The sequence below is a fragment of the Ranitomeya imitator genome, chromosome 3, assembly GCF_032444005.1.
Source record: "Ranitomeya imitator isolate aRanImi1 chromosome 3, aRanImi1.pri, whole genome shotgun sequence".
In the NCBI taxonomy this organism is placed as follows: Eukaryota; Metazoa; Chordata; class Amphibia; order Anura; family Dendrobatidae; genus Ranitomeya; species Ranitomeya imitator.
In genome coordinates, this window is record NC_091284.1 from 454,051,620 (window position 1) to 454,070,479 (window position 18,860).

Genomic DNA, 18,860 nt, shown 5'->3' on the forward strand with positions numbered 1-18,860 from the left:
ACAAAAATTTGGAAGAAATTATTACAATTCCATACATCTCCCAACACATCAGAAATTCCAATACAGTCTATCTTGGAATTCCTTCAAAAAGGGAGGGAACTAGGGTTAGCTGTAAATACGCTAAAAGTTCACGTGTCAGCACTAGGGGCCCTCTATAGCTATAACGTTGCAGGTAATAGATGGGTATCCCGATTTATCACAGCTTGCGAAAGGATAAATCCCGTTAACATACCTAGAATTCCACCCTGGGATTTAAATTTAGTTTTACAAGCCCGAACGGACTCTCCATTCGAACCAATAGACTCAATACCCATTAAACACCTATCACTCAAAACGGCCCTCTTGGTAGCACTGACTTCAGCTAGGAAAATCGGTGAAATCCAAGCTCTTTCTGAAGATCCACCGTTCCTACTAACTTTTCAGGATAAATTGATTTTCAAACCAGACCCCTCCTACCTTCCCAAGGTAGCAAAGAAATTTCATAGATCACAAGAAATACTCCTACCCACCTTCTTCAGTAATCCCTCCACTCCTGATGAACAAAAATATCACACTTTAGATGTTAGGAGAGTACTTTTAAAATACATTGAAAGGACCAGAAGCTGGCGACAGTGTAGGGCTCTGTTCATATCCTTCCAGGGTCACAAGAAAGGTCATGGAGTCACAAAAAGCACCTTATCCTGGTGGATCAGGGAGTCTATCAGACTGGCTTATTCCACGAGGAAAGAAAACCCTCTGGAAGGCATAACGGCACACTCTACCAGAGCTATGGGATCCTCCTGGGCCGAAAGAGGAGACGTCCCAATTGAAACTATATGTAAGGCGGCAACTTGGTCAGATCCTTCTACCTTCTATAACCACTATAGGCTTGACCTATCATCAACTTCTGACCTAGACTTTGGCAGGACTGTCCTCAGCACGGTGGTCCCTCCCTAGGTGATGGTCTCTGGAAAATCTCCAGTAGCGTGCTGTCGTGGCGAAGGGTAAAAAGCCGGATTACTCACCGGTAATGCTCTTTTAGTGAGTCCACGACAGCACCCTCTCACATCCCTCCTTAGGTTAATATAGTGTATACTAATAAGTAAAATTCCTCTTACCTAACATAGAGCAAATAAGTTTGAATTTAAATAATGATATTTGCCTAACATTGGCGGTCCTCCGGGTACGCTGAAATCAAAACTGAGGAGGAAAGGCGGACCGCCCCCTTTTATCTTTCTGTAGGTTTCCTGTTCCTGTGGGGCGTATCTCTCTCTCCAGTAGGGTGCTGTCGTGGACTCACTAAAAGAGCATTACCGGTGAGTAATCCGGCTTTTCCACCTGCTTAGGAATTGAAAATGGGCCCCCTGTGGCTTCAGCGGTTGCACCAAGAGTTATGTCTGCCCCTGGTCTGAATGAGGCTTTGTCGCTGCTTCTGCACTGCATATCAGAAGAGATGACTTCGTCAATGGTTAGTGCTCCGCATATTCAACTTCAATATGCACAGTGCTATAACCGTTAACCAAGTCGTCTTTTGTGATATGCTTGGCAAATGCAGCCGTAAAGCCTCATTCAGATGTCTATGTATCACGTCAGTATGCAGGGGTTATAGTAGAAAAAGAAAGTATAAAAGGAAGTAAAATTAAAAAAAATTTAAACCACCCTCCTCCACCATTATAAATAAATTCAAATTAAAAAATGAACAGTTGGTATTGCTGCATTTGTGAACGTCCAGTCTATCAAAATATAAAGGTAACCCTTTCAGTAAATACCACAGACATAAAAATAATCAAATGCTCACAATATTTTTGGAGTGGGGGCGGGGAGATGTCATCTCACTTCACTAAAAAAAAATGAAATACAAACATCGAATATACCAGCAGTGGTGAACCTGCAGCACACAGAGCCCTCCCTGTGGGCACGCACGCCATCGCCGTTCCGCATCAGTGGACAAGGGCTGGCGGGTGAGGAGCCCAGCGACGCCAGCCCTTACTTCAGCTGGATGTGTGTCCTCGGACACATATCCAGCTGAAGTGTATAGGAGCGCACAAACTTTCCAGGTCCGTGCACTGCATGGCATGCTGCTGGCCAATCGGAGACCAGCAGGTGATATCGACGTACACTACCGTTCCAAAGTTTAGGGTCACCCAGACATTTTTGTGTTTTCCATGAAAACTCATACTTTTATTAATCAAATGAGTTGCCAAATGAATTTAACATCTAGTCCAGACATTGACAAGGTTTGAAAAAAAGCTTTTTATTTGAAATAATAATTTTCTCCTTCAAACTTTGCTTTTGTCAAAGAATGCTCCCTTTGCAGCAATTACAGCATTGCAGACCTTTGGCATTCTAGCAGTTAATTTGCTGAGGTACCGTAATCTGGAGAAATTTCACCCCATGCTTCCAGAAGCTCCTCACACAAGTTGGTTTGGCTTGATGGGCACTTTTTGCGCACCATACGGTTAAGCTGCTCCCACAACAGCTCAATGTGGTTGAGATCTGGTGACTGGCCACTCCATTACAGATAGAAGACCAGCTGCCTGCTTCTTCCCTAAATAGTTCCTGCATAATTTGGAGGTGTGCTTTGGGCCATTGTTCTTTTTGTAAGATGAATTTGGCTCCAATCAAGCGCTGTCCACAGGGTATGCATGGCGTTGCAAAATGGAGTGATAGCCTTCCTTATTCAAAATCCCTTTTACCTTGTACAAATCTCCCACTTTACCAGCACCAAAACAACCCCAGACCATCACATTACCTCCACCATGCTTGACAGATGGCGTCAGGCACTCTTCCAGCATCTTTTCAGTTGTTCTGCATCTCACAAATGTTCTTCTGGGTTATCCAAGCACCTCAAACTTGGATTAATCTGTCCATAACACTTTTTTCCAATCTTCCTCTGTCCAATGTCTGTGTTCTTTTGCCCATATTAATCTTTTCCTTTTATTAGCCAGTCTCAGATATGGCTTTTTCTTTGCCACTCTGCCTTGAAGGCCAGCATCCTGGAGTCACCTCTTCACTGTAGACGTTGACACTGACGTTTTGCGTGTACTATTTAATGAAGCTGCCAGTTAAGGACCTGTGAGGGTCGATTACTCAAACTACAGACTCTAATGTACTTGTCTTGTTGCTCAGTTGTTCAGCGGGGCCTCCCACTTCTCTTTCTACTCTGGTTAGAGCCTGTTTGTGCTCTCCTCTGAAGGGGGTAGTACACACCGTTGTAGGAAATCTTCTGTTTCTTGGCAATTTCTCGCATGGAATAGCCTTCATTTCTAAGAACAAGAATAGACTGTCAAGTTTCACATGAATGGTCTTTTTTTCTGGCCATTTTGAGAGTTTAATGGAACCAACTAATGTAATGTTCCAGATTCTCAACTAGCTCAAAGGAAGATCAGGTTTATAAGTTCTCTAATCAGCCAAACTGTTTTCAGTTGTGCTAACATACTTGCACAAGGATTTTCTATGGTATTCTATCCATCCATTAGCCTTCTTACACAGTTAGCAAACACAAAGTACCATAAGAACACTGGAGTGATGGTTGTTGGAAATGGGCCTCTATACACCTATGAAGATATTGCATTACAAACCAGACGTTTGCAGCTATAATAGTCATTTACCACATTAACAATATTTAGAGTGTATTTCTGAATCATTTAATGTTAGCTTCATTGGAAAAAACTGTGCTTTTCTTTCAAAAATAAGGACATTTCTAAGTGACCCTAAACTTTTGAACAGTAGTATACACTTACAACTGGGCGCATGGCAGTGACGTCGTGCGCGACCTGTCGCTTGCACGCTGAAGTCGGCTGCCAGCTTCAGAAGACGATTCGGTGCCCTGGTGGAGAGGAAGGAAGGTGAGTAGTAACATTCGTGTTTTTTTTTATTCTTTCTATGCATTTAACAGCGGTGCCGGCAGGATGCTGGCGCATATAGATGGATAGCGTGACATTATATATATCTATCTATATATATCTATATATATATATCTATATATATATCTATATATATATATATATATATATATATATATATATATATATATATATACATACACACAAGGATGGGGGCATATACATGAATGGGGGGATCATATACCAGTGCTTCTCACAAAATTAGAATATCATCAAAAAGTTAATTTATTTCAGTTCTTCAATACAAAAAGTGCAACTCATATATTATATGGAGTCATTACAAACAGTGATCTATTTCAACTGTATATTTCATTTAATGTTGATGATTATGGCTTACAGCCAATGAAAACACAAAAGTCATTATCTCAGTAAATTAGAATACTTTATAACACCAGCTTGAAAAATGATTTTAGAATCCAAAATCTTGGCCTACCGAAAGGTATGTTCAGTAAATGCACTCAATACTTGGTCAGGGCTCCTTTTGCATCAGTTACTGCATCAATGCAACGTGGTGTGGAGGCGATCAGCCTATGGCACTATTGAGGTGTTATGGAAGCCCAGGTTGCTTTGATAGCATCCTTCAGCTCATCTGCATTGTTGGGTCTGGTACTCTAAGGGGTTAAGGTCAGGCGAGTTTGCTGGCCATTCAAGCACAGTGATACTGTTGTTTTAAACCAGGTATTGGTACTTCTGGCAGTGTGGACAGGTGCCAAGTCCTGCCGGAGAATGACATTTCCATCTCCAAAAAGCTTGTTGACAGAGGGAAGCATGAAGTGATCTTAAATTTCCTGGTAGACGGCTGTGCTGACTTTGGCCATGATAAAACACAGTAGACCTACACAAGCAGATGACATGGCTCCCCAAACCATCACTGATTGTGGAAACTTCACACTAGACATCAAGCAGCTTGGGTTGTGAGCCTCTCCACTCTTCCTCCAGACTCTGGTACCTTGATTTCCAAATGAAATGCAAAATGTACTTTCATCTGAAAACAATACCTTGGACCACTGAGTAACAGTCCAGTTCTTTTTTTCCTTGGCCCAGGTAAGACGCTTCTGGCGTTGTCTATTGGTCATGAGTGGCTTGACAAAGAATGCGGCACTTGTAGCCCATGTCCGGGATACGTCTGTGTGTGGTGGCTCTAGAAGCAATGACTCCAGCAACAATCTACTCGTTGCGAATCTCCCCCAAATTTTTGAATGGCCTTTTGTTAACAATCCTTTCAAGGCTGCTGTTAACCCTGTTGCTTGTGCACCTTTTTCTACAACACTTTTTCCTTCCTTTCAACTTTCCATTAATATGCTTGGATACAGCACTCTGTGAACAGCCAGCTTCTTTAGCAATGACCTTTTGTGGCTTACCCTCCTTGTGGAGTGTGTCAATGACTGCCTTCTGGGCATCTGTTAAGTCAGCAGTCTTCCCCATGATTGTGGAGCCTACTGAAACAGACTAAAGGACCTTTTTAAACACACTAAGCCATAATCCTCAACATTAACAGAAATAAACACTTGACATAGATCACTTTGTAATTACTCTAATATGAGTTTCACTTTTTGTATTGAAGAACTAAATTAAATTTAACTTTTTGATAATATTCTAATTTTGTGAGAAGCTCCTGTACATGGATGTGGGATATATACATAAATTTGGGGGAACATGTACATGGATGGGGAGTGTATATCAGGATGATATACCAAAGCTACTGCAATGTCACATAGGGTGAGCGACATAGCGAATCAGATGAACTATGCTACATTTCTATTAAGGGTATTTGCTAATATAATTATTACACCTTCTACATATTGGGGTTGTATCTTGGAGATGGCAGTACTTCTTTCAATGCCACAGCAATCAGAAATTATTTTGTGTCTCTATTGTTAGCCAGTATTTACCCAATGTGGAGTGACACTGACTCCAGTGCTGGCATACAGGTACGTAATTTTGTACTAAGGTTCATCTATGCAAATTAAATGGCTCTGTGTGCTGGAATATACATGCAGGCCTTTCTTGATTGTTCCTTTGAGACAAGCCCTTTAACTGTGATGTTATTTGGATGGCAAATCTCTCAAATCCTTTGTATACGTTTTTGCAGATAGCTTTTAAACAAGCTACCATTACGAAGACAGAAGAAAAGCTTCCACGTGGATCTGCTGCAGCCATACTGAAAAACTCATCTTTTCTTGGAGACCACAGTTACTGCCTACCAACACCCGCTGAAATCAAAAGAAAAATTTGGGACCTTGAAAGAAAATTAGAAATTGCTCACAAGAAAATAAAAATCTATCAGCAAAAAGAACGGAGAGGAAGGAGGAAATGTTCCACAGAAATCACTGCAGGTTTGGTTTTAGAGCAAACGCCCAGGACATAGCGCAGAGACTAGTCACCGATCCAGGGTCACACAATATGACTGGGATGTTACCAGGAACGCTGCTATAAGGACTGATGTACTGGCCTGTTCTGTTACAAAGGTCATACACCGAGACACTAAAGGCCAGATTCCATCATTCTATTTTCACTGTTTTTTTTATGGTGAATACCTCTAAGTTGGTGACCTTTCAACTTGCAACAAACTTATCAAACGATTTGTGAATTTTTAAAGTTGTCATCTGTTGTCTGGTTAGTTTTCTGATTTTATTTTATTTTTTTTATATAAATGTGGCTTTTCAAATGTTTTAGGTCAATTGATCAAATCGCTCTAAAAAGTTGCAAAATTTGTTGCAAATGTACTCCAGTCTGCTCCTGCAGTAATATTATGTAAGCCAGTTATTTAGCAGCAATTTTTGCAACTTACGTCATGGCGATTATGTGGGCACAAGCTATGTCCACACGATTGGCTCTGAGAGCTCATCTTAAGTGATAGCCGAGCCCCGGTTGTCACTGCCAGAGGCAGTGCCCTCAATTCCCTAAGCCAGTTAACCCTCTAAATGCTGCGATCAACCGCAATTACAGCATTTAGAAGGTTGAGAGAGGTAGAAGGCTCCGTCTCCCTTCAGATCGCTACCCCCGCGACATGATCACTGGGGCCAATGACCCGGGTCTGCCAGCTGCGGTGGTCTGTTAAACCATTCTAGGAGCATGGTCTAAAATGCGTTCTGCCAGTGTAGCACTTACAGGTATAATGCATGGCAATATTTGTGCATTGCAGTGCATTATACCAGTGATCAACGTAATAAAGTAAAACAGTTTAAAAAAAATTCCGCCGATAAAAGTGAATTAAAGCTTGATCAAAAAGGCGAATGCAAATAAAAATTACATAGCTGAAAATATCATCTTGTCCTGCAAAAAACAAGCCGCCATACAGCTCCCTCAACGGCGGAAATGTTATAGCTCTCAGAATAAAGTGATTTTTTTTTCTATAAAAATAGTTTTTGTGGTGTAAAAGCGGCAAAACATAAAGATATAAATGTGGTATTGCTGTAATCATACTGACCCGAAGAATAAAGCTGCCTTATCAATTTTACCACACAGTCAATGGCATAAAAAAATCTTTAATTGCTGAGTTTTATTCATTCTGCCTCCCAAAAAATCCATATAGAAAGCAATCAAAAAATGTTATGTGCCCAAAATGGTACCAATAAACACCTCAACTTGTCCCCCAAAAAACAAGCCCTCACATGACTGTCAGCAGAAATATAGGAAAATCATAGATCTCAATATATGGCAACTCAAAGGCTTTTTTTTTTTTTTTTTGCAAACAAAAGCGTCTTTTATTGCGTGACAGCAGCTAAACATAAAAAAATGCTATAAATATGGTGTCACTGTAATCGTACCGACCTGAAGAATAGTCGTCTAATCATTTATACCTCACGAGGAACAGCATAAAAAATAAACCAATTCTTCACCTGCTGTTGATTTTTCCATTCTTCCTCCCAAAGAGCGCAGTAAAGTTCAATTCATATTTATCCCGTGCTGAACACTTACATCAGGGTTTCCATGTAAATCCTTGAAATACGTGGTTCAGACGGAACAAACGGTGGAAGGTTCCCTATAACGAGGCAGATGGAGGCACTGCGGACCTTGTCTGACCTGATATGGTCCATCTTTTTAAGCGTGCATAAAAGCGAGATCAGCCACAGTTTTGTGTACTTCTAAAAAGGACAATGCTGAACAGAGGCCAGAATGAGTCCAGAGTTACTCTGCTGTCTCGTTATAGGTGTAGGTTGGAGGTAGGGGTCACTTATGGAGGACTCTGATGTTCTGGCACCTCAGGGGCCCTGCCAATGTGACATGACACCCTCAAACTATTCCAGCAAAATCTTAATATCTTCCAGTATGGCGCTTCTGAGCTTTGCACTGTGCATCAAAAGCTTTCCTTGACCACATATAGGGTATTGGCATATATAGCAGAAATTACATAACTAATTGTACCATTAAAATCTCTCCCATTATCCCTTTTGAAAATTTAAAAAAATTGGGGCCAAAGCAACATTTTAGTGGAAAAAATTGTAAAAATGGTGTCACTTGTGGGGGTTTCTGCTGTTTTGGCAAGTCAGGAGCTCTCGGAATGGCATCTTCAATCTATTTCAACCAAAATTGCATTGCTGAATTCAATTGGCGCTCCTTACCTTCAGTTTCCACCAGAAATTGCACAACAAATTATATGGTTCATTTGCTCCGGTTACCCTTTTGGAGATGAGACATTTGGAGCAAAAGCAACACTTTTGTGAGACAACTTAATGTTCATTTTTTTCTTTCCACGTTGCTTTAATTTCTGTGAGGCACCTAATGGGTTAATAAACTTGGTGAATGTTTTTGAGCAGTTTGAGGGGTGCAGTTTTTAAAATGGTGTCATCTGGGTATTTTCTGTCACATAGGCCCCCAAAGTCACAATAAATACGATTTGATCCCTAAGAAAAATGGATATGGAAATTTGTGTTGGAAAAATGAAAAATTGCTGATAAACTTTTAATTTTATAATTTTCTAACAAAGCAAAATTGTTTAAAAAATTATGCAGAATGTAAAATAGACATGTGGTGTTATTTATTAACTATTTTGTGTGATATATAACCATCTGGTTTAAGGGCGTAAAAATTCAAAATTTGAAAATTGTGAAATTTTCACAATTGTCAAATTTTCATTAATGATATTGACCAAAATTTACCACTAACAGGAAGCAGGGCTATGGAGTCTGAGTTGGTGTCCAGTTTGGTGGAGTCGGTATAAAATGGACCAACTCCGAAAACATAATAAATTGTGTACAGTAGTACAATGCAGGATGTGCTGTAAATGTTTTCATAAAAATTTGGGAAAGTAATGAAATGTCCTATAAATGTTCTGTTCCTGATCTAAGGATGTCGGCTTTTATTTGAGATGGATCTGTGCTGCACTTTATGTACATGCTCGGTAGTGACCAGTGCTGTGGGGATGGAGTTGTGGCATTGGAGTCAGAGAAATTGGAGTCTGAGGTTTGGCTTACCGAATCCACAGCCCTGAAATGAAGTACAATATGTCGTGGAAAAAAAATCAAATCTCAGAATCAGGATTTGTTTAAGCGTTCCAGAGTTATTACCTCAAAGTGACTCAGAATTGTAAAGGTGAAAACAGGCTGTGGGATGAAGGAGTTAAACAAAAGCCCAAATTATAAATTGGGGTCCAAGGATATATTCCCTCGGTCAGTAAACGCTGTGGGATGGACGCTGCATACATCTGCAGCATCCAGATGTTAGAGCATAGTGAATGGGATTTCAAGAAACCCCATGCCCACTATGCGTGCACAGATGCCCCCAGCTTACCTGCATAGACGCACATGCAGCATGTCTATTTATGTAGCGGAGACGCTCCGTCTCCGCTGCGTAAATTAGCCATTCACTATCATTAGATGTGGTAAAACTGCATTATCTTTCTAATCACATGCGTATTAATTGCGGGTACACAGCTTACTGAGCTGACCACGAGAACTGCTGTGCACGATCCCCGGCGATCACGAGTTATCTCCAGTGATAATCTCCGCTGTGTCTGGATTTGCAGGCTGGATGGTGGCATAACACCACCATTCAGCCAAAGGCATCCAGATGTAGCAGAGCTGGACTCGTGGGACAGTCTGTTTATCTTCTCAGCGGATAGGTATGGTATATTGTTGCTTTTTTATTTTATTTCTCTTACTGGAGATCGATGGCTTCGGTGGAATTAGGCGATGCAGTAAGTATGGTTTAATTAAGATCTATTAAAGGAGTCTGTGTCATTATTTCAATTTAAAGACTATAGGATTAATAATAGGTGTCTTACAGATGCCTCTCCATTACTAAGCCGTGGGCTTCATGTTACCGGACAATACAAAGGTGACATCAACCCCACGCATCTTTGGATGTGCCAATTGTGGGGCGGCTGCAGGCTGCTATTTTTACGCTGGTGAGGGCCTCGCCAGCCTGAGAATACCATGCCGCAGCTGACTGTTTTTTTCCTTTGCTGGTTAACAAAAATAATGGGACCCCACGCTATTTTTTTTGGAGGGGATCTCACTATTTTTGCTAACCATCCAAGGTAAGCAGACTGCTGCAGCCTGGTATTATCAGGCTGGCAAGGTTCATGGATATTGGATCCTTAGCAGCCTGAAATACCAGTCCCAGTAGTCTGCTTCATTCTGACTGGTTAACATATATAGGGGAACCTCACGCTATTTTTAAAAAAAAATTATTTATTTATTAAAAAGGAGGGGACCTCTCACTGTGCTTTCCTCCACTTCTGTGTCACAAGATTCACCATTATTTAAATTAGTACGCATGCGCAGTAAGCTGCGTTCCCGCACTTAATACACATGTGTTATGCAGATAGCTTGAAGAATACTAAGGGTGAACCCACTGGACCGCAACAGCGAACCTCCCCTGGGCGAGGGGCAAGTAGACCACCCTCTATACAGGGAGCGTTAGGAGCAGGCCCTGGGGAGACTACTGCTACGGCAGCTGGTACTAAAAGAGAATGGGACAAACAGAAAACGGAAGAAGAGACAAGAAGAAGGAAACGGCTAGGTAGAGGCACAGGGAGAAACCCGTACGGAGTCAGGGACGTAGACGGTAATGACAAGGAGACGGGAGTACTAGGAGAGGTGAGAAACTAACCAGCGGACAAGGTGAAGATACGGGCAGGAGACAACGCAGACGTACAGTAACTCTGAGGGAGAGGAGACACAGGCAAACAGGAGCAAGAAGGAAACAAAGGAGCAGTGGTTAGTCAAAGACAGACTAGCTAGGGAAAACCAAGTCGGAGGGCTAGCTGCAGACAGAACGCGGAGAAACATGGGGCCAGAGTCACTTGCAAGGATACAAATGATAATCAGGCACCGCCAAACGGAAGAGGCGGCCTGATATGCAGGTCATGGTCCTCCAGGGGCGTAGAGAGGAACAGAGGAAGCGGCAGAATCAAAGAGCGCTGTGCGCGTGTGCGCAGTAGGATCTGGAGCGCGCGCACCCGAGGAGAAACAGGAAGGACGAACGCGCAGGAGACCGGAAGGATCTGGAGAAGCACAAGCGCGCCGGGACGCTATGGAGTGGTGAGTATGAGGAGGCACCCGAGGCAGCGGCGGTGTAACAGCATGTGACTAGGAAGATAATGCAGTTTTACCGCATCTAATAATAATGAAGGGTAATTATGCAGTGGAGTCTGAGCGTCTCTGTTACATAAATGCTGCGGTCTGGAAAGACTTGCCACATGTTCGTCTCTGCGGGTGAGCCGCGGGCATTGGTGCACACATAGTGGAAATGGGGTTTCCACTATGTTGTAAGGCTGGTTTCACATTTGCGTTTAAAAACGCAGCGTTTTAAACGCAAACGCATGTGGTGAAAAAAACGCATGTAAACGCGTGAAACGCTGCGTTTTTTTTACGCATGCGTTTTTGCATGTGGAAAAAAAAGCGGCGTTTTGACGCGTTTACATGCGTTTTTGCCTGCGTTTGCGTTTTTAAAACGCATGCTGAGAAGTGTGTGACAGCTGCCAATCATCAAAATCAAGTAAAAAACCCACTATAAACAGAAATAGCTAGGGTTAGGATTTGGATCCCTATGGATCCTAACCCTAATCCTAAAGGGATCCTTTATGCATGCGTTTTTTTGCCGCAAAAAAAGCTGCTAGAAATTACTACATGTTGCATTTCTGAAACACAACGCATGCATAGAAAAGACGCATGTGGCGGCAAAACGCATGCAAAAAAAAGAAGTATAGAAAAAAAAAGACGCATGCGTTTTTTTGCGCTAAAACGCAGCGGCAAAAAACGCAAATGTGAAACCAGCCTAACAAATGGATGCTGCAGATGTAAACAGCGTCAAACCCGCAGCGTTTACTGACCGTGGGAACATACCCCAAATATATCTGCAAACAGGAAATCACTTTTTTTCCCTTCCCAAAAGCTAACTTTCAATTAGCTTTATTTCAAGTGACAAAAAAACCCATGCGGAAAAACGCATCAAAAATCCATGTAAAAAACGCATCAAAAACACAGGTGACCTGCCAGTGATCTCAGATGCAGATATGGTGCAGATTTCAAATGCGTCAAATCTTGGGCAAATACTGAGCCATTCCTAATCATGGAAACATACCCTGGAAACATACCCTAATAGGGTATGTTTCCAAGGTCAGTATTTGCTGCGGATTGGACGCTGCGTACAGCCGCAGCGTCCAATCCGCAGCGGCCAGATTTTACAGCATAATGGATGGGACCATCTCCACTATGCGTGCAGGGACCCTTCCGGCTTCCCTGTGTAAACGGACATGCGGCGCGTCTTTCCAGACCAAATGTCAATTTATCTTGCGGAGACGCTCAGAATAATAGCACTGAAGTAAGTGCCGCTAATAAGGCTGTCTTTAATGTAATTATCCTTTCTGACACTGTTAAATGGTTCAAAGGGACCTTCTGTTTAGGCTGATAACACTTAGATCCCAAGGAGGAGGTGTAGGAGATGGGATAGAGTTTGCTCTACTAAAGGCTCTGATAAACCTTGCCACCCACCTATCATTTGCCAGGTCACAGTTAAATAATGACGCCAAATCTGAAACCTGCACCTTGAGGGTACTGACTGCTAATCCCAACTCTAAACCCTTCTGTAGGAATTCTAGTATGGCCACTATCGGGACTTCCCCTTCCCATATTGGCCCTGAGACGGATTCAAATTTACTCCATACCTGCCCATAAATTCTGGTGGTTATTGGCTTCCTGCTACTAAGCAGTGTAGACACTAACGCTGCTGAGAAGCCCTTCCTCTCTAGCAGTGACCTCTCAAATTCCAGGCGGTTAAATGCAGCCAGGACTTGTGAGGATGAAGAAAGGGTGCCTGCGTTAGAAGGTCCTGGTCCTCTGTGAGTACCCACGGATCCGACACAGACATTATCCTTAGCCAATAGAACCATGGCCTCTTTGGCCAAAACGGGGCTATGAAGATTACTCTGGCTTTGTCCTCCCTGATCTTTCTCAAAACTGCTGGTATGAGGCATATTGAAGGGAAGGCTTATAGGGGTCCTGATGTCCACTCTATTCTGAAGGAGTCTACTGCACTTAGGGAACAAAATTTCTCAACCCTCCTGTTGGCTCTTGAAGCAAATAGATCTATCTTGGGCCAACACCACATGTCTACAATCTGATTGAAAATTGACTAATTGACTCTTTTAGGGACCATCTTCCTTGTCTCAACTGATTGCGGCTTAGAAAGTCTGCCCTCAGATTGTCTACTCGGATATGCAGGGCCGATAGAGAGGAAATGATGTTCTGCCAGACATAGAATACTTTCTGTTATTTGCATCAGCGTTCAAGGCCAGGTGCCCCCTTGGTGATTTATGTGAACCACTGCCAACTGGTTGTCGGATAGGACTCTTGCATGTTGCCCCGGTAGATGTGGTAACAACCTGTTTAGTGCCCTTTCGACCGCCAGCAGTTCCCATTCGTTTGATGTCAGGCCCCTTTCCTTCTGGGCCCAGGAATTCTGGAGTCACAGGGTGTCTAGGTGGGCTCCCCACCCCCAGGGACTGGCATCCGTTGTGACTACCCTGGAAGCTCTGTATATCCAGGGTACTCCTCTTGGGGTAGATTGGATCTGTAACCACCAACTGAGTGACTGGACTACTGAGTCTTGGAGGGTAAGCTTTTGTTCTAAATGACCCTGTAGTACTAGATCGTTTTGTAGCATACACCACTGTAGCTCCCTTGTATGGAACTGAGCCCATTTCACCGTTGGTATGCAGGAGGTTAGGGACCCCAGCAACGACATCGCTTTCCTGAGTGTCATTTACGGCTTCTTTAGTGATGCCAAGACTAATTGTTTGATCTTATGCTCTTTTTACTCAGGGAGGGGACACTCCTGTGACACAATCTATTAGTAGCCCCAAAAACACCTGTACCGTTCCCGGTTTCAGTATGGATTTTTTTAGATTTAGCTGCCATCCCAGAGTTTGTAATGTGTCCATGACTATCCTGACCTGTTCCGGACAATGAGAAAAACTTTTCCCCACAATCAAGAAGTCATCCAGATATGGTATTATTAGAACATCCTTCTCTCTGAGATGAGCAAGTGACTTCTGAAATCAACTTTGTGAATACCTGAGGGGCTAATACTAACCCAAAGGGCAGAGCTCTGTATTGAAAATGGCCTATTTGAGACTTTATTTGCACTGCCACCCTGTGGAACTTGCGATCCTGCTGGCGGATAGGACGTGGTAATACGTATCCTTGACGTCTAGGACCGCCAAGTAACATTGTGGGAAGAGGAATTTTACCCCCGATCTTACTGTCTCCATCTTTAATGAAGGAATTATCAGATAGCGGTTGAGACCCTTCAGATTTATAATGGTCCTCCAAGAGTTGTCTGGTTTTTTTTTTAAGAAAAGGGGGAATAAAAATCCCTTCTTTCTTCCACCAGCACGTGTTTCTCTAACAGCGACACTACCTCTTCTTCTAGGCCCCGTTGTCTTTCTTTAGAGGGCTGTACCAGGGTCTGTGTGTACACTATCTCTGTGGCAGCAGCTCATGGAGCCTCAACTTTAGGCCTGATCCCACGATCTGCTGAATCCAGGTGCTGGATGAAATCCTCTCCCAGGCGAGGGGGAAGTGAGAGAGCCTCTCTCCTACCTGGCAGAAGCAGTCACTGGGAGAGCTTCTTGGTGTCTCTGGAGGGCTTGCCAAAGTAAAAGCCTTTACCGCCCTTGGATCGCTTATCAGTTCTGTCTCGGTCTCTGTATTCCTGTCTCCTGGATCTGCGACCCTTTCGACAGGAGCGTTGAAAGGACGGAAATGGCTGTTTTGGAAAACCTTTCTTATTATCTCTGGCCTTCTCCAGCACTTCATCCAGTGCCGGCCCAAATAAAAAGTTACCTTCACGAGGCAGGGAGCAGAGTTTTACTTTCACCTGTGTATCTCCTGGTCAGCATTTAAGCCACACTGCGTGACGTCCCGCATGGGCCAGTGCTATTGAATTGGCCGCCAGCTTCGCCGAGTCTGCCGAGGCGTCTGCTAAAAATACTGCTGCTGCTCTGATGGCAGGAATCGCCTCCAAGATAGTTTCTCTGGGGACTCGTTCCAGCTGATCTTCTACCCAAACCTTCAGAGATCTAGCCACGACTCCCAAGCCGTCTTGAGAAAACTGTCAGTCTTCCAATCCAATGGCTCCTTCAATGACCCCAAGTCTTCAAATGACAAGGAAGACGTCCGTCCTAGAGACTTTTGAGATTGCCACATGTGGTCTCGGTGTCTTATCCCAGGACGAAGAAGCTTCTTCATCAAATGGATATTTCTTTTTTTAAATAACTAATTATTTGCGTTTTTTTCTGGTTTCTCCCATTCTTTTAATGAGACCCTGCAACTGCTCATTATTGGGAAGGCTCTATGTTTCTTCCTTTGTGAGCCGCCAAACATGAGTTCCTGGGCTGACTTTTTAGCCTTCTCATCTACCAGTCCCATAGTAGACCGGACTGCTTTTATTCGTTTGTCCGTCGCCTCTACCGGGAACGTAACCCCTTCTAATGAACTCCTCTCAGAGTATAGTGATCGATCTGAGTCCTCTGGCTCTGAACCTGTGGATTCTTCGTGTGATACAAGAGGGGCTGGATCTATCTCTCCCCTTACTGTCTGTGTCCGTTTGGAGCCTGCAACGTCCTAACCGACTTACAGACTTCGGACTGTATCAGAGATTTTAAGCTTTCAGAAAAAATGGGAGTCTCTTCTGCAATTGTTCTGTCAGTACAGTCCTGACATAGCTTTTTATTCTAGGAGGCTCCTAACCGTCGTCTGCATAGGGGACACTATTTTTAAGCTTGGCTTTGCTCTTTTTAGGGACCCCCTATACTCCACCCCACCAATGCATAGAAAAAAGTGAAAGGGTAGGAGAGAAAGAACAGACATTAGCGTGCTGTACTTTCTCGGAGCTCACTCACCACTCGTTTGCTTCAAATGGGTACCAGATCTGGAGGTTGAATGGAGTTTTCAATGTCTCCACCAGAGACTATGGACCCCTCCTTCCTGGAATCACGGAGATTTGCCAGTGTGCTGTCCGATAGGCCCCCACTGCTGCTGCGGCATGGCTGTTTCTTCTCCTGCGACAGCCTTTCTGGCTCCTGCTGCTGGTGAAGCTGCAAGTGCTCAGGCGAAAAGGCTTCCATGATTGCCACTGACTGCACTTCCACCTCCCCTTTAAATACCTTTCTTAATACAATAAGGGTGCCACCCTTCTCTTTTCCCCATCTGGTTCATTAACCCGTGGTGTTCTCTTGCGGTGCGCACTCTTGATTCAAACCCCACCTGCACCCAGCTTCTTATTCCCGGTCCGCACCCCGGCCGGTTCCAGACCCCATGCTCACCTGGCAGTTCACTTCCGGCGCATGCTCCCTGCCGCTTCCACTTGCTGCCGCCATCATATGCCTTGGTAGTCCTACCTGGACCCAGCGTCGGAGTACTGCAGGAGGGAGCAGACCTCACCTGATGCTTGCCGAGCGCACAATGCTGGATGCAGCGGTTGGGACCTCTTCTCAGGTACTCCCCAGAAAGGGCACTGCGGCATGCGGCCCTGACTTCACACGTCCATCAGGGAGGACACAGCAAAACGTGGCCTCCGAGGCTTGTTTTTTCACCTAGTCACGGATGTGCCTTGTGGGCTGCATGGCCACCATGTGCATCAGAGAGGGCACGGCAAAACATGGCCTCGGAGGCTTGTTTTCTCACCTGGGTAGCGCCACACGGGCTGTAGCCATGCTTCGCTCAGGGAGGGCACGGTGAAACGATCTAATGTTACAAATAATATAAAAAAAGGTTATTCTCACCCTCCGACGTCGCCTGCTGTCCTCGGTAGTGCAAGCGGCAGGTTCCGATGCCAAGGATGCTATGCAAGAAGGACCTGCCGTGACATCACGGTCATGTGACCGCGACGTCATCACAGGTCCTGCACTCATACCAACCCTGCAGAAAATACAATGCGTTTCTGCGGGGAATTTTCCGCACCCCGGGCACTGCAGATTTGGTTTTCCATAGGTTACATGATACTGTAAGGCTACGTTCACATTAGCGTTTTGCGTGTTTGCGTCGGGCGACGCAGCGGCGACGCATGCGTCATGCGCCCCTATATTTAACATGGGGGACGCATGGACATGCGTTGTGCGACGCGTTTTTTTTTGCCGCAAGCGTCAGGCGCAGAAAACGCAACAAGTTGCATTTTTCTTGCGTCCAAATTTCAGCAAAAAACGACGCATGTGTCGCAAAACGCGTTTTTATTTGCGTTGTGCGTTGCGTCGCCAACGCAGCGGCGCACAACGCAAATGTGAACGTAGCCCAAGCCGGATGGAAAACTGCTGCGAATCTGCAGCGTCCAATCTGCAGGCAAATCCGCAACATGTGCACATACGCTAAGAGATCCTTATCTGCAGATCCTGGATCCTGCAGATCCATCTAATACGGAGACTTGACCCGTATTATCAAGGGCAAACGAATCAGGAGATCGCCCTCCCATCATTCTGTCAACATCCTAGCAATGAGAGAGACTTTCATACCATGGGCGTAAGGAAATCAGTAATGTGTTACATGGAAACCACTAAGGCCTGGAGACAAGGCTCAAACCTGTTTGAACAGCATTCAGGAAAGAATAAAGGCAAAAAAAAAGCCTCAAAGGCAACCCTAGCCAGATGGGTTACTTCAGCCATTTTCCTGGCTTATGAATCTGAGAAACGAGGGCACCCAATTAACATTAATAAGGCGCACACTACTAGAGCAATTTAAGCATCCTGGGCTGAGAGAGCATGAGCGTCCATAGACTAAATCTGCAGGGCCGCAACTTGATAAAATATAATATTCTGTAAACACTACAAGCTAGAAATAATATCAGGTCAACAAGTAGCTTATGGAAGTAGTCCCACCCTGAGATGCCATTGATTTGGTATTTCTCATGACGTGCTGTTATGAGGGACGTCCTGGGAGATTAGGAATTAGTCCCATCGGTAATATTTCCAGGAGCCAATCATGACCGCACCATTACATTCCCTCCCCTGAATTCTGAGCACTATGCGAGATTAACATTTGTTATGTAAGAATTCAATAAAATAAGAGTTGTATCCATCCTGATGTGGCGATTGGTATAGACACTGAGGGTGAGGTGGACTTTTAACCTTGTGTTTCCTGTCCCTAGAATAGGAGACTCCTGGAAATATAATTACTGGTAGGACCAATTCCTAGCTTTTGAAGGGATACTGGGAGTGGATTGGGAGTAAAAGACCAGGGAGGCCTCCAGTCTGATGCCCACAGACTTTAGCCAAAGGCGCAGACTGGATGGGAAGTTCTGTATCCAAGGAGATACGAGCAGCGTTGGGAGAGGAGAGGTCTGAGCAGTCGGTCTCCGCTGCCTGGCAATCCAGGTACTTTAAAAACGGTGTCTGCAGAACACTGTTTTCACAAGAAAACACACCAGCGAGAGGATGTGGAAGGGGCTATTTTACTTCTTTTTTTCCATGTGCCTATTAAAGGTGGGGTGACAACCTCCTATGGTGCTGTTGTAGAGGGTTATTGGAGAAAAATTGAG